This window comes from Primulina tabacum, unplaced genomic scaffold (assembly GCF_025594145.1).
Source record: "Primulina tabacum isolate GXHZ01 unplaced genomic scaffold, ASM2559414v2 Contig629, whole genome shotgun sequence".
Taxonomy (NCBI): Eukaryota; Viridiplantae; Streptophyta; class Magnoliopsida; order Lamiales; family Gesneriaceae; genus Primulina; species Primulina tabacum.
Window position 1 is genome coordinate 28,546 of NW_027459818.1, and position 15,911 is coordinate 44,456.

Here is a 15,911-nt window from a genome sequence, read left to right on the forward strand (position 1 = left end):
CCAACATTTACCCAACACATAAACCAACATGCAAGTACATAATACTTGTAACGTCCCGAAAATTTGAAGGGTCACGTAAACCACATGCATGCAAGTTATTAAATTTCTTTGGTATTTTATTAAATTCTTTTAAAGCATAAAATGCATATTTATTTTATTAATTTGTGTTTAATTATTTTTATGGATTTTATGCATTACTATTGCATGATAGAATTTATTTCACGAAATTTTAAAGGTATATGCATTAAAGATTTTTAAGTTTCATTTCGCGCTCGAACGAGGCTCGGAGACCGGAGAATTTTCAGGAAAATTATTTTAGTTACATGATTTGTTTTTAAATATTAATTTAAGATGTTTTAAAGGTATTTTTCAAGAATTGGGATTTATTGTGTATTTTTAACCGCAAGATTTTAATTTTTATCGGTACGCAAATTTTAGCGAATCGGGGAAATTTTTGAAGGTTCGGCTAATATTTTCAAAATCTTTCCAACACGAAATATTTTTCGGGAGTATGTTTGGATTTAATAGACCGAATTTTAAGCTTATTGGGTTCGAAATTCTTTAAAACTTTTTAAGTAATAACTAATGCTCATTATCTTGACTATTAGCCATTTAAATATGGCATTATTGGATACCCTACATCAATTAAAATACCACCAGCCGACACCCCATTCATAATTCATTATCCTCTCGGTTTTCTCAACAGCAACCTCAAGGAAATATTGCCATCTCCATTCCTTGCAAAAGAAACTCATCTGGTGACTCCTCGGCGCGTGTTTTCTCCATGTTTTCGTTCAAATAAATCCAAGGTACGCCATGTACTTTTATTGCTGCATCATACACGTTATATACATGTTGTATTATGTTTATTTGTTTGTGGAATTCACGATCCAAAGCATATCATGGAGATCCATCGGTTTATGTCCAAATACTAGCATCTTTGTTTCACTACTCACGTTTTTCTGAATTTTTGGTGCAAGGGGCTGCTGTTCTTGAGTGTCTATAGGCTGCTGGTAATGTTGAGTTGCTGTCACGAGGGGTAGGAAAGTTGCTGGATGTGTACTGGTGTAGGGACGAGAGAAGAATTCTCCACGGTTGGTTCGATCTTGAGTGTTTCAGGGTGCAGGGTTCGACCAGCACGGCAAGGACCTTGCTGAGTCTTAGACCAGACCTTGGTAGGTCTGAGACAAGTCTTGGAAGGGTTCAATGTATGCTGGAACCATCCCAAGCGCTGTGGATCGAGAGGGTAGAAGCTTGGCTTTGATTTAGTTGTTTGGGGAGAATAGCGAGTTGTAGGGATCTGCGGCTTGCATGAGGTGATTGGCGTGGGTTCTTGGGGTCCAGAGTAGTCCTAATTTGGTCTAGGGGAGGCCGAACCATGGCTGGTTCATCGGGTCTAGGCTAGGAACAAAATAAAGGGGGGGTTAGCTCACTAGGGATGAGGTGTGCTTGGGCTGTAATTTACAGCAGCATATCAGCAGGATTTTTAAGGTTCTAAGGGGTTCAAATTGGGTGGATTCAGGTAGGATATGGTGTTGTTAAGTCATGTTTTAAGTTTGGTAAAATTCGGTTAAGTTTCGAGACGGTTCGGGTTAAAACCGGGACCACGGTCTAAGTTTTAAAACAATTCGGTTAAGTTATGAAATGGGCTCGAGTTTATATCTAAGGATGCTTTTAAATATGTTTTGGGAGATTTTTAGGAGTTTGGTAAGCTTCGGATCAAAATAATGAGTTTTGGATTTATCCGAGATTTAGTCGCCGCACGAAATGTTAATTAAAGAATTAAATTGAAACGCTTATATTTAAGCTTAATAAAATTATGGAAAATTATATTTAAGTTCAAATAATTATTAGAAGTCTAAATTTTTAATTTGAGAATTTTATGATAAGGTTTGGTTTAATTCGGGATTAAAACGTATTAATATTTTATAATTAAAGATTAATTTATAAGTCATCGATTTAGGCGAAATAAAAATATAGGAAAATTCATGTAAGCTTAAATAATTATTTGGGACATGTTAGAGTCGCTGGAATTAAGAAAATGTCAAAAAACGTGAAATTTTACGTCTAGGGGTAAATGGTAATTTTTGGGTTCCCCAGGGCAAAATGATTATTTTGCACCCGGGGTGAGGTTTTGGTCCTGGCAGCGCCCTGAGCACAAATTCATGATATTTTAAATGTTCACGCATCATGATTCACGATTTTTAAGATTTTATAAAAATATACGTTGCATGCTTGAATTTAAAGGAAATTGCATTTATACATGAATTTTATAAGTGATGAAAATGATAATGTTTTGAATGACGGGAATTAGTTGTGGCTATCGAAGTATATGTAAATGGTTAAGACGTATATGTAAATGCTGATGATGAGGCCTAGGCACAGTGGATGGGTGATCATGTCACTGATGTCCGACAGCCGTCGGGTACCGCGGTTCTATGTATGATGGATCCATCGTAAATGATGTACGATAGTCACTTCTAGTGAACTGAATTCACCAATGATAAACGATGAACGATAAAGGATGAATGATAAATGATGAACGATAAATGATGAACGATGAACGATAAACGATAAACGATGAATGATGAATGATGATTAACGATGAGCTGTTTTGACACGTCATGATTTTACATGACACGTTTACGTTCATGTTTTAAAGTTCATGAAAGCTATGTTGGCATATGATTTTACACGACACGTTTACGTATATGATGACATGACATGCTTTAATACGATATGATTTTATACAACACGTTTACATTATGCTTTTAATTTCATGAAAGATATGTTGAGTATGATATTTTTCACTGCTGTGTGCTAGGTATATGTACTTTTTATTAACGATGCAGGTGTGTTGAGTCTTTAGACTCACTAGGCGTGTGTGATGCAGGTGAGCTTAATGATGAGGAGACTGGAGGTGCCGAACTCTGAGTAGGCAGACCTTGTAAGGTGACACGACCCGAGGACCACATGTTTTCCGTATTACGATTTATGAGATTGAGAGGAGATGAATATTTTCATACGTTGATGATTTTAAGATTTTTACTCGTTTATGTTTACGTATGATTTTGGATGAGTTTGATTAATTTAAACTCATTTTTTTAAAATGTTATATTTTTCTATTACGATTTTTACTCCTTTACGTTTACGTTTGATGCTGGTCATTTTAAACTGTGATATTTTTATTGTAAAATAAAGATGATTATTTTAAATGATATTTTGAAAATGCGAGCTTTTATTTTATAAAAAAAAATATTTCTGCACTTTTTGAAATGAGCGAAACCTTACAATACTAATATCATAAGATGCACCTAAATTGAACTCAAACATGCACATGCTGAAATCATGACTGATACATATTAATCGAATGAATTTAAAACTTTAAAACTTACAAACTTGAGGTGTGACTTCGTGAGCTTCTCGCAACTAGCAGTAGGCATAACCCTTTCCAAGAACACCGCTCTGATACCAACTGTAACGTACCGTACTTTTAACTATTATAAAATTTGCGGAAAAATAAAAAAAATTTTAAATACAAAATAAACTTTCAAATTTGCATTAAAATAACTTGCTCGTCCAAAAATATTTGCAATAAAAACAACCAAAACCAAGTTTGCCAAAAGTAATAATCGTTTAAACATCATAAAATACTTCATGAAAATGAGAGTATTAAAATTGTCATGCATCAAATCTTAAAACATTGGCGGTCCTCGGATTTAGCCTCCTACGCAGTCCAAGCCGGCTCATTGGTCCCCACCCCTCGTCTCCTCAAGGTCATCCTCACCTGCATCGATCAAGTCTAGTGAGTCTAAAAACTCAACATATATTAACTGGAGATAGCAAGTACTACATAATAAAACCACATGCACCTTTAAAGTAGGGTTACATACTTGAAACTTGAACGTAATAGCATAAAAATACATGAAACTTGAACGTATTATCATAGACGTAGATGTGCCATCATCATAAAACTTTTCTTAAACATACTTGCATCATACATACTTGAGCATACATAACATCATTTTGCGTAGAGATATGTTTCAAACCAAGTGATCCATACACAAATGCGCCTGCTCAGGCTAAACCACAGTACTGGCCTGGCAGGGAAAATCCACTAACACATACATGAGATCTCCGGTCATGCTTTACCGGGTGGATTGGTCCCTGGTCATGCTTTACTGCTTTCCAGTCCTGACCAAACCTGTCATGCTTTATCGAGGAGGAGAGGTCCTCGGCCACGTTCAGCGACTTCCAAACTCGTTCATAATTTGGTCACAAGACATTTAGCATACCTCAAAAACATAAAAATATTTTCTTTCGCACGTCGAACATACTTCTGGGCGTTGAGGGATTCGTTGGATCTCGCTTGGGGCCGCTGCTACACATACTAACATGAATTCGAATACATATCTTGCATAACTTAGACGTATAGTCATGCTCACACCCATAATGACAAATTTCCTTATGACGTTCTAAATATCTCGAGACTTAACCTCGTTTAATCATTGTACTAAATCATTACATCAAACACCAAAACAATCCCTAAAAAAATAAAAAAAAATTAAAATTTTTTTTAAAGGGGTACACGGACCCCGTGTAAGGGTCTGGGTAGATGCTGAAAATTCTCATTTTGGAGGAAAAATGGCACGAACCCGTGTAAGGGTCCGGCTTCGGGTCCATGTTCCATGTAGGTGCTGGAATTGTGAACAAACAGAATTCCCTACACTTGTGACTTAATCCTACTCACTCGATCATAAGGACCGTGAACCAACACCTCAGGACCCATCCTAGGATGCTAAGGCACTTATTCAAACTCAAAGAAACAACCCAAAACAACTACGCATCACAAACAACGCAACCCAATCCGTGAACACGACATTTGACACTAAAACGCATTCTACGACTTCTATTGGAGACAATTGCCTATCGAAGCGAACCAACACACCAACAACCATCCCAACATCATACTCAACATACTTAAACGCAGCAGCGAATACCCGTCGATCCCCAACAAAGCCTGTACTAATAAAACTTCAAGAGCACATCAAGAACGCATTTTTCAGAAAAAAGCTGTTTCAGCAGTACCACGAAAACAATCATAACTCACTCATTTCTTATCCAATTCGAATTTACTGTCAAATCGAAGGTATCAAAAATTTCTACGTTTTATTTGTTGAAAGGTTTTCCAGAAAATCGACCGAAAAATCGCAGTATATAAAATGACAGCAAATTTCGAGTTTTGAGATCCAAAAACGTTTCAAAATCGATCCAACAAATTTCTGCTCAAACTTTGCACAACATGCATGAATTTTCACGCATAATAAACAACAAAATTTATATTATGACAAGATCGATGCAAGAATGAAAGAATATACGTGTCTTTTGATATTTAAAGTTACCGAAACGACGACACCGAAGCGGGAAGGATGCGAGAGACGATCCGGGATGAACGTGGCACGATTTTATTGAAGAAAAGCCAACAAAATCGCTGGGAAAAATCAGAGAGGAGAGGGGCAGCTGCTGAAGTTCTTAGAACCCTAAATTATTTCTTCAAAACAAATTGAAGGAAACACAAAGAAATATGTGTGTGTGTGTTTTACGTGAGTGTGTGTGAGGGAAAAAATGTGTGTGCGTGAGTTTTGGTGTGTGTGTGTGTGTGTGTTTTTAATAATTAAGGGAATAAAATTTTGCTTAATTAAAATGTTACCAACAATATTATCCACACTAATTTAACAATTCCCTTAATAAAAATAAAATACACAATTGCTAAACTCTAAAAATTTTAAAATCTTAAAATCCCTTAGTAATTAAACTAGGCTTTAAAAATGATAAAAACTAAATAAATCATTTAAAATGTCTCAATCCTAACTAAAAATAAAATACCATATTTTAAAATTGCCAAAAATCGTCGCCGGTCTCTGTTTCTCGATCCCGCATCGAATAATCGCCTGAAAAATGAAACTCAAGAAAACATTTTAACGTGCATCGCATAAACATAAATAATTTAAAATAATGCAATTTCATAAATCATGCATCTCAAAAAAATCATTTTAAATTTGATTAAATAATTTAACAATTAAATAATGTATGGGTTTTACGTGTACTGAATTTGGGTTCTACAGATATATATCAGTGGAAAGTGAGCATAAGGTATGCAAACTTCAGATATCAATATATGGTCTCAAGCAAGCATCCAGAAGTTGGAACCTTAGATTTGAAAACACCATCAAGGAATTTGGTTTTGTCCAGAATCATGAGGAACCATGTATGTACAAGAAAGTTAGTGGGAGTGCAGTGACATTCCTAATACTTTATGTTGATGATATCATGCTCATTGGAAATGATGTAGGATTACTGCAATCAACTAAATTATGGTTAGTAAGTAAATTATCCATGAAAGACATGGGTGAAGCATCCTATGTATTGGGAATATAAACCTATAGATATAGAACAAAAAGGATGTGGGGCTCACCCAAACGACTTATATCGATACCATTCTGAAGAGATTCTCTATGGAAGAGTCCAAGAGAGGATACTTAACAATGTGTCATGATGTTACTCTATCTAAAGCAATGTGTCCCAAGACTAATGAAAAGATAGAGATGATGACACATATTCCATATACGTCATCCATTGGTAGTATCATGTATGGTATGAAATCAACACGCCCTGATGTTGCTTACGCTTTCAATGTTACAAGCAGACATCAGGCGAACCCTGGTCCAATGCATTGGAAGGCTGTGAAAGATATTCTTAAGTACCTAAGGAGGACAAAGAACTTGTTCATGGTCTATGGGGGTGGAGAATTCAAATTGAAAGGCTACAGTGATTCTAGCTTTCAAAGTTACATAGATGATTTTAAATCGACCTCTGGTTTTTTATTCATGCTCAATGGTGTGACTATCTCTTGGAATAGTTCCAATCAAGACACCGTTGCGGATTCCACCACTAAAACTGAATATATTGCTACATCTGCTGCAGCCAAAGAGGCAGTTTGGATGAGAAATTTCGTCCAAGAGTTGGGCGTTATTCCTAATGGAGTTGATCCAGTTCCGTTATACTGTGACAACACTGGTGTCGTTGAACAAGCAAAGGAACCAAGGTCTCATCAGCGATCCAAACATATACTATGAAAATTCCACATCAACCGGGAGATTGTGGGAAGAGGAGATATATCAGTCGAAAGAGTCGCCTCTGCAGATAACGTTGTTGATCCACTTACAAAGCCCTTTCTAGGACCAATGTTTGAAAAACATCGCAAAGAAATGAGATTAAATTTTATGGGTAGTTGGCTCTAGAGAAAATGGGAGATTGTTAGAGTAGATGCCCTGTAAGCCAACATTTGGCTGGAGAATTTATTGACTCAAGTATAATAAACAGTCTTTATTTTAATATAATTTAACTTTTTATGGTTTCATTTTACTTTATCTATATACACATGCAATAAACATAGATAAAGTCCTTGATTATACTTTAATATAAATGAATCGTAATTCGATCTTGAAACTCATTTATAAACACTGTATATTTTAAATTCGTTTTAGTCAATTCAGTCGCCTAAAAATAAGGATAAAGGCATCTTAAACTTGAGACTAACATATGTGATGTTGTGTACCGTGTTTCATGGTAAAGGCATAGAGATGTCCAATCATGCAGATGGGTAATCATATGATGATTGTATCGAACATCCCTCCCTCAGACTTTCCAAGTAGTTATCATTCATCAAGAGGAAAAGTTTATGGTTGTGATTATACATGATTAGTCCTTACGACCCGGGACAACACTGAGGCTCTACATACTAGGATTGTGCTTTGACTTGTTTACCGACTCCGTGAGGGTCACAAGGTGGCGAGGTTGGGTTCAATTGCTACATATGTAGGAGTCAGTGCATTGTAGTCGAGAATTCACCGCTCATATATGAGTGTGGATATCCTATGTGATCTAACGAAATAATAGTGCATGAAATCTCTGGCCAGAGTATGAGATATACATTAGAGAAAGAATTCTCTAGTTGTACATGCAATGACACTATTAATGTTTCATGATTATATCACACAGCTATCGAATATAATATGCAACCCTTGATGAACCAATGGTTACAGATTCGATCGGGATACATGACATGAAGGGACCGTACTGTGCATTAATAATAACAGACTGGTTCTTGCAGGCACTATCAGTGATACCTAGGGAATCATGGGACGATGCTACTAGACGCTCTTACCATGATTCGATGGCTTTAATCAGAAAATGGTTTCTGACATTCTCGTGATCAAATGTTGGTACATGGAATGTGGGCAAATTAGGGTAAGCCCGAATAAAGAAAATTGTCATGAATGACAAAGAGTTAGGAACCCATGGCTAGATGTATCCCAGAACCATTGAGGGTCATACAAGTACTGGTTTTACTTGTTCTCGTTGAGATAATAAATTCAATGAGTTGAATTTATAAGAAATAAGTTTGATATGATCAATCGATAAGCTTATAAATAAAGTTTATAAAAGCTTATAGAAATTTTGAGAACATGACTGCTAAAGACAGTCAAAGGGAGTGCACCTGCCTAAATTTAGATATTGGTGATCTCGAAATTATGGTGTGCATCATAATAACAAACCCATGGGTTTGTAAGAGTATAAACTCATCATGTTAATTTATTAAAGTTCAAATGGGCTTTAATAACCAAATTAAATTTTAATTGATTTAAAATATGCTCATTAAGTTTTTATAAAATATGGTATTGATTTATGTAATATGGAAATATTCATAATACCATAATTTTATAAAACTTGCGCACAAATAAAATTATTAATAATGTATGATATTCTCAAATAAATATGTGTATTAAAAACAAGATTGGCTATGAAATGGCATTAATTTAGAATCTTTAATTAACTTAATTAATTAGATTAATTAAGTAAATTATGGACTAGAAATAAAATAATGATTTTGATTATTATTTAAAAATAGCATCCGAAAGTCTTAACATAGAGATTGCCTCTTCCTAATTTCAAAAAAAGCTGCTCTCGAAATCCCTTTTCAAAGAAAGAAAAATTAGGCTACTCCAAGTTTCAGAGTTGTGTCGGTTTTTAGTGTTCTATCTCTACGCAAAATATCTTCTATTTTTATAGTGCAATTTAAAAGAGTACTGCAACGTACCGTACTTTTAAACTATTTAAAATTTGCGAAAAAATAAAATTTTTCTTTAATAAATAATAATCTTTCAAATCGCGATAAAGATAAACTGCTCGTCTAAAAATATTTGAAGTAAAACAATTACAAACAAAGTTTTCAAAAAGCTTATCGTTTAAACATTGTAAACAAACTCATGAAAATCAGAGTATTTGAATCAACATGCATAAGTTCTTAAACGTAGGCGGTCCTCGGGTTTAGCGTTCTACGCAGACCGAGCCGGCTCATTGGTCTCGACCCTCTGTCTCTTCATACTCGTCATCACCTATATCGATCAAGTCTAGTGATTCTAAAGACTCAATACGTATAAAATGAAAATAACAAGTAATACATAATAAAACCACTAACGTCTTTAAAGTAGAACGTACATACTTAAACTTGAACGTACTTGCATAAACATAGATGTGCCATCATATCGTAAAATTTTTCATAAACATGCTTGCATCATACATACTTGGATATACATAGCATCATCATTTTGCGTAGAGATATGTTTCAAAGCAAGTGACTCATACATAAATGTGCCTGATCAGACTAAACTACAGTACTGGGATGGTTGGGATGTCCACTACCGCACACATGAGATCTCCGGTCATGCTTTACCGGGTGGATTGGTCCCTGGTCATGCTTTACCGCTTTCAAATCCTGATCTAAACCAGGTCATGCTTTACCAGGGTGGAGAGGTCACCAGCCACGTTCACCGACTTCCAAACTCGTTCATAATTGGTCACAAGACATTTAGCAAACCTCAAAAATAAAACATTTTCTTTTGCACGTCGAACATACTTACATGGCGTTGAGGGATTCGTTGGATCTATCTTGGAGCCACTGCTGCACATACTAACACAATTACATGCACTTGATTTCCATAACTTAGACGTAATAGTGTTGATCACCACCCGAAGTAACAATTGACTTATGACGTTTTAAAACAATCATGAATTGACCTCGTTCATTCAACATACTAACTCATGACTCGAACCCCGAAACAATCTTGACATGGAGTAAGATATGTCCCAAGCAATGGAAAACATGGACCTCGCTTAAACCATAGTTCAAAGTTCCCCAATCAAACTTCGTAACATCTAAACTAACTATTATGATGCTAGGACAAACGACGTAGTAGTACCCAAAGGAAACAATAGCACCTAAATTCAAAGCCCGAAAAACCCAAGAACCAGCTCCTAGGCACTGCAGTGCAGCGCTGCGGCGTTGGTTGGGGCGAATCTGCAGCTCTGCAGCACCCCTGGTACAGCGCTGTGGCTCTAGTCCTATGCGAATTCAACCCCAAAAATCCATCTTCTACCCATTCCCTTCCTTGTGCCTTCTAATTCCACCAAACCCATGCCGACTCGAAACAAAACATCGAAAGACGAATGATCACACAACATGACACCACCTACGCATCAAGGAACACCTGACGATTCCCAACGAAGCCTGCAACAAACAATTCTCAAGAACACATCAAGAACATGTTTTCATAATATCGCAGTTTGAGCAGTCCCACAAAAATGATCATAACTCACTTGTTTCTGTTCCAAAAATTACGAATTTACAGTCAAATTGAAGATATCAAAAATTACTACGTTTTATATCTTGAAAACTTTTCCAAAAAAAACCGAAAATGAACAGTACACGAAATGACAGCAACATTTGGTTTTGAGATCTAAAAATCGTTTCAAACTTAATACAACCAATTTTGCTCAAACTCCTGCACATCATACATGAATTTGTACACATAATAAACATCACAACACATAATATGACTAGATCGATGCAGAAACAATAGAATATACATGCCTTGATCTTTAAAAACTATCGAAACGACGATACCGAAGCGGAGAGAATGCGAGGGTTGATCCGGGACGAATTGCGGCGCGATTATTTGAAGAAAACCCAACGTGAATCACTGAAAATCGAGGGGCAAGGTGGCTGTTTGAAGAGAATTCTAGGAACCCTAAGTTTTCTTCCAAAAAAAATTAAAAATAAAGCCAAGGAAATTGTGTGTGTTTTGTATCATGATTGTTTGTATGTGTGTGTGCATGTGTTTAGGTTATTAGGGAATAAAATATTCCTTAATTAGTAATTAACAAACTAATGAAATTTTAATCCACACTAATTTAACAAATCCCTTAATTTAAATAAATTACACAATTTATAAACTTGAACAAATTTAAAATCTTAAAATTACCTAATAATTAAATTAGACTTTTAAATTGCTAAAAACTTAATAAATCATTTAAAATGACACTTTCTTGACTTGAAATAAAATACCGCATTTTTAAAAATCGCCTAATTCGTCGTTGGTCTCTTTTCCTCGATCCCGCCTCGAATAATCGCCTGAAACAAGAAACAAAAATAAACCTTTTTAACGTCGATCACATAAACATAAATAATTTAAAATAATACAAATTCATAGATCATGTGTCGCTAAAATCATTTTAAACTTAAATAAATAATTTAACAATTTAAATAAATGTATGGATTTTACGTGTACTGATTTTTGGGCTCAACAATTCCTCCTCTACTTAAATAAATTTCGTCCTCGAAATTAAACCTTACCAATCAATTCCGGATAGCGATTCATCATATCTGCCTCGGCCTCCCAAGTGGCTTCCTCCACTGATTGATTCAGCCACCGGACCTTGACCAACTTGGTCACTTTGTTCTGAAGTCTCTGATGAAACTTAAAATTAATAATTTATTATATGTTAAAACCTGTATTTTAAAATTTAAGTTTCATTAAAATTATAAAATTATGTTATTTTAGTATTGTTTGTTTATATTTAATTGTCTTACTAAATATGTTTTATTTTCAGGTTTTCTACGTGTTGGTAAAATAATTATAAATCAAGCTAGAAAATTCAAATGGAGGTGACTCAAATATGTTTGAAATCCTTGAGAAATTATCTACAACTTTGCAGAAGACATGATTGCCTAAAAAGTTCATTAAGATGATCAAATTGTGCAAATATCAAAAGGATGACAAATTTACTTTTACTATGACCAGCATATAGTAAAAAAATCATAACTATTTCAATATTTAACCAAATGAGGTGAACCAAGTGGCCAAATTCATCTACAGACAATTCCCCACATGTTTTCCGTTTTGAGCAGAGTCAAATTCGGTGATTAAGTCGTGGAACAAAGCATTGAAAGAAGGGACATGGAATTGAACTTGGAGGAGACAAAGAATACTATTGCAACTACATGGCATTAATAAAAATTTTGACCCTTTCTCTCATTTAGCCTATAAATAGAGGCCTTGTGCTACCTTGAGAATCATTCTATCTCATTGTAAAATATAGTGTGAGTGTGTATCAAAGTTCTAAATTCCAATATATTTTCTTTCATGTTCTCAACTATGAGTGATATTTTAGTGTTGATCAAAAGTAAGCTTATGGCAAGCTAAATCTATTATGTCAAGGTGAAGAGGATGCATTCTTGGTGAAGTAAGATTGTTTATATTTTGTATATTCTTTCTTTATTTCTTTTCATTTAGCTAACTTATTTTTATTGTAGGTATAAAAATGAATTATTTGTTGTTATCAATTTACATCAAATGCTTGATACCATTAAAGTGGTTATCTTGATTTGTTGTTTAATTTTGATACAATAAATATTTCATCACTTATTTTATATATATATATATATAATAATAATAATATCATAATATTTCATTTAGACGATAGCGTGGCTCTGCCGGTTGTTCTAAATGAAATATTATGATTTAATACTAACTTCTAACAATCTAACATTTACTTTATCGCAACTAACTTTTATTTTTCGCATCTAACTTTTACTTTCTCGCAACTAACTTTTACTTTTCCGCAACTAACATTTACTTTATCGCAACTAACTTTTACTTTACCGCAACTAACTTATTAAATCAATATATTTCATTTAGGCAATAGCGTGGCTCTGCCGGTTGTTCTAAATGAAATATAATGATTTAATTTAATATTTACTTTATGCAATTATTTATTTATATAGTTATAATTATAATCATAGGTACCATAAATAAAATATCGGTTAATTCGGTATTTTCTATAGTGGGAACTATATTATATTATGTGTGTGTTTAATTTTCTTGGAACCATTATTTATGGTGGTTTCTTTTGTTTTACTTTTAGTTAAACAATATTACATAAACCAAGAATAAATCCTCAAGCCTTGACAAAATTTATAATTTGTAAACTTCATTCTTGCATTTGGTAATCTATAAATTAATAAATTTAAACTCAAAATAACCTCTCTGAGGATCGATCTCGTACTTACGAAATATATTACTTGCAGACAACCTACACTTGGGTGAATTATTATTTAAGTAGCAGCAAGTTTTTGGCGCCATTTCCGGGGAGGTATAAATTAAGTTTATATTTGTTAATTGTGTTTTATTTATAAATATTGTGTTGTTTTTTTTGTATGAATATTTAAAGTCGAAAAAAAAATGGTAGACTTATTCGAGTATCTGAAAATAATTTAAACATGGATGATAATTCAAATAATCAAGATAATGATAATAATAATAATAATAATAATAATAATAATCAAGAACATGATCAATTAAGAACACTTAGGCACCATATGAACCCTATTAGAACTAGTGCCCCATATTGTTTAGTTTTTCCTCCTGATGCATCTAATTTCAACTTCAAACCTCAAATTATTCAACTTTTACCAAATTTTCATGGCTTAGATTCTGAAAATCCATATTTGCATCTAAGAGAATTTGAGGAAGTTTGTAACACTTATAATGATCAAAATTGTAGCATGGATATAGTTCGATTAAAGCTTTTCCCTTTTCCTTTAAAAGATAAAGCTAAAACATGGCTACAAAATTTAAGATCAAGTTCAATAAGATCATGGGAAGAAATGCAACAACAATTTCTCAAAAAAAATTTCCCTTCCCATAGAACAAACTCTTTTAAAAGACAAATTACAACTTTTTCTTAAAAAAAAGGAGAAACGTTTTATCAATGTTGGGATAGATATAAAGAATTACTTAATACATGCCCACATCATGGTTTTGAAACATGGAGAATAGTTTCTCACTTTTATGAAGGTCTAATACCTAAAGATAGGCAAATGATAGAATTCATGTGTAATGGAACTTTTGAAAATAAAAACCCAAATGAAGCTATGGAATATTTGGATTCATTAGCAGAAAATGCTCAAAATTGGGATAATATAGGCACAATAGAACCACCAACAACTAAAAACAATAATTCAACAAATGGGGGTGGTATCTATAATCTTAAAGATGATATATATATTCAAGCTAAACTTGCATCTTTAGCAAGAAAAATTGAGTCATTAGAAATGAAAAAGAGTGGTCAATTAAAAAGTATTCAAGAAATTGTTTGTCATATATGTGATACACATGATCATGCTACAAAAGATTGTCCAACATTACCTTCATTTAAAGAATGTCTCCATGAACAAGAAAATTATGTTAACAATTATAAAAAACCAATACTAGATCCTTTTTCACCATCATATAATCCTGGATGGAAAAATCATCCTAATTTTAGTTGGAGGAATGATAATAATGCACAACCATCACAACAATATTTTCAAAATAACCAAAATCATCAAGGTTATATTCCTTATGTTACACCTCCAAGAAAAAACTTTGAAGATGTAATTCATGCATTTATCCAAAAGCAAGAGTCTATCAATATTCAAAACAGTCAATCTATGAGTGATTTGAAAGAAACTCTTGCAAAATTTGCATCTGCACTTAATATTCATGAAAAAGGAAAATTTTCATCTCAACCTCAACCTAATCCTAAAAATCAAAATCAAGAATTAAAAATGAAAAAATTGATCAAATAAGATCTGTTATTACCCTTAGAAGTGGTAAAATAGTTAATGATCCATATAGTAATGAAAACAAGGATCATTTAAAATCAAAGAGTAAGGATGATAATCCTGATACTTTTGAGAATGATGATACCTTAAATTTTAATAATAATATGGTGAATGATAAATCATCTGAAATAGTAAATAAGTCAAATAAATCTCCATCATTTCCTCATGCATTAACAAATCATAAAAAACAAAAAAGTGATTCTGATATCTATGAAGTTTTTAAACAAGTGAAGATAAATATTTCATTATTAGATGCTATTAAACAAGTACCTTCTTATGCAAAATTTTTAAAAGACTTATGTACTGTAAAGAGAAAATTGCATGTGAAGAAAAAAGCATTCTTGGCTGAAGAAGTAAGTTATATTCTTCAAAATAATTCTAGTTTAAAATATAAAGATACTGGTTGTTCAACAATTTCATGTATTATTGGATAAAATAAAATTAAAAAAGCTTTGTTGGATTTGGGAGCAAGTGTGAATTTTACTTACTTATTCAGTTCATGAAAAACTTAATATAGGATAATTAAAACCCACTTCTGTTACTCTCTTACTGGCGGATAGGTCAATCAAAATACCTAGAGGTATTGTAGAAGATGTGTTGGTTCAAGTTGATAAATTCATATATCCTGTAGATTTTATTGTTTTGGATACACAACCAATAGAAGTACATAATGAAATTCCAGTAATATTGGGACAACCATTTCTAGCAACTTCAAATGTTTTAATTAATTGTCGAAATGGAATAATGAAATTGTCTTTTGGAAATATGACTCTAGAACTTAATGTGTTCAATTTATGTAAAAAACCAAGTATTAATGAAAATGAATATGATAATAAAATTGAAA

General features: G+C 33.4%; 1 long non-coding RNA gene across 1 annotated transcript; it reads left to right on the forward strand.

The window, feature by feature from the left end:
- The first annotated feature begins 672 nt into the window (after positions 1–672).
- Positions 673–3,137, forward strand: LOC142534626 (uncharacterized). Its single transcript, XR_012817102.1, has 2 exons — positions 673–809; positions 2,894–3,137. It is a non-coding gene; the product is annotated as an uncharacterized LOC142534626 (long non-coding RNA).
- Positions 3,138–15,911: the final 12,774 nt, after the last annotated feature.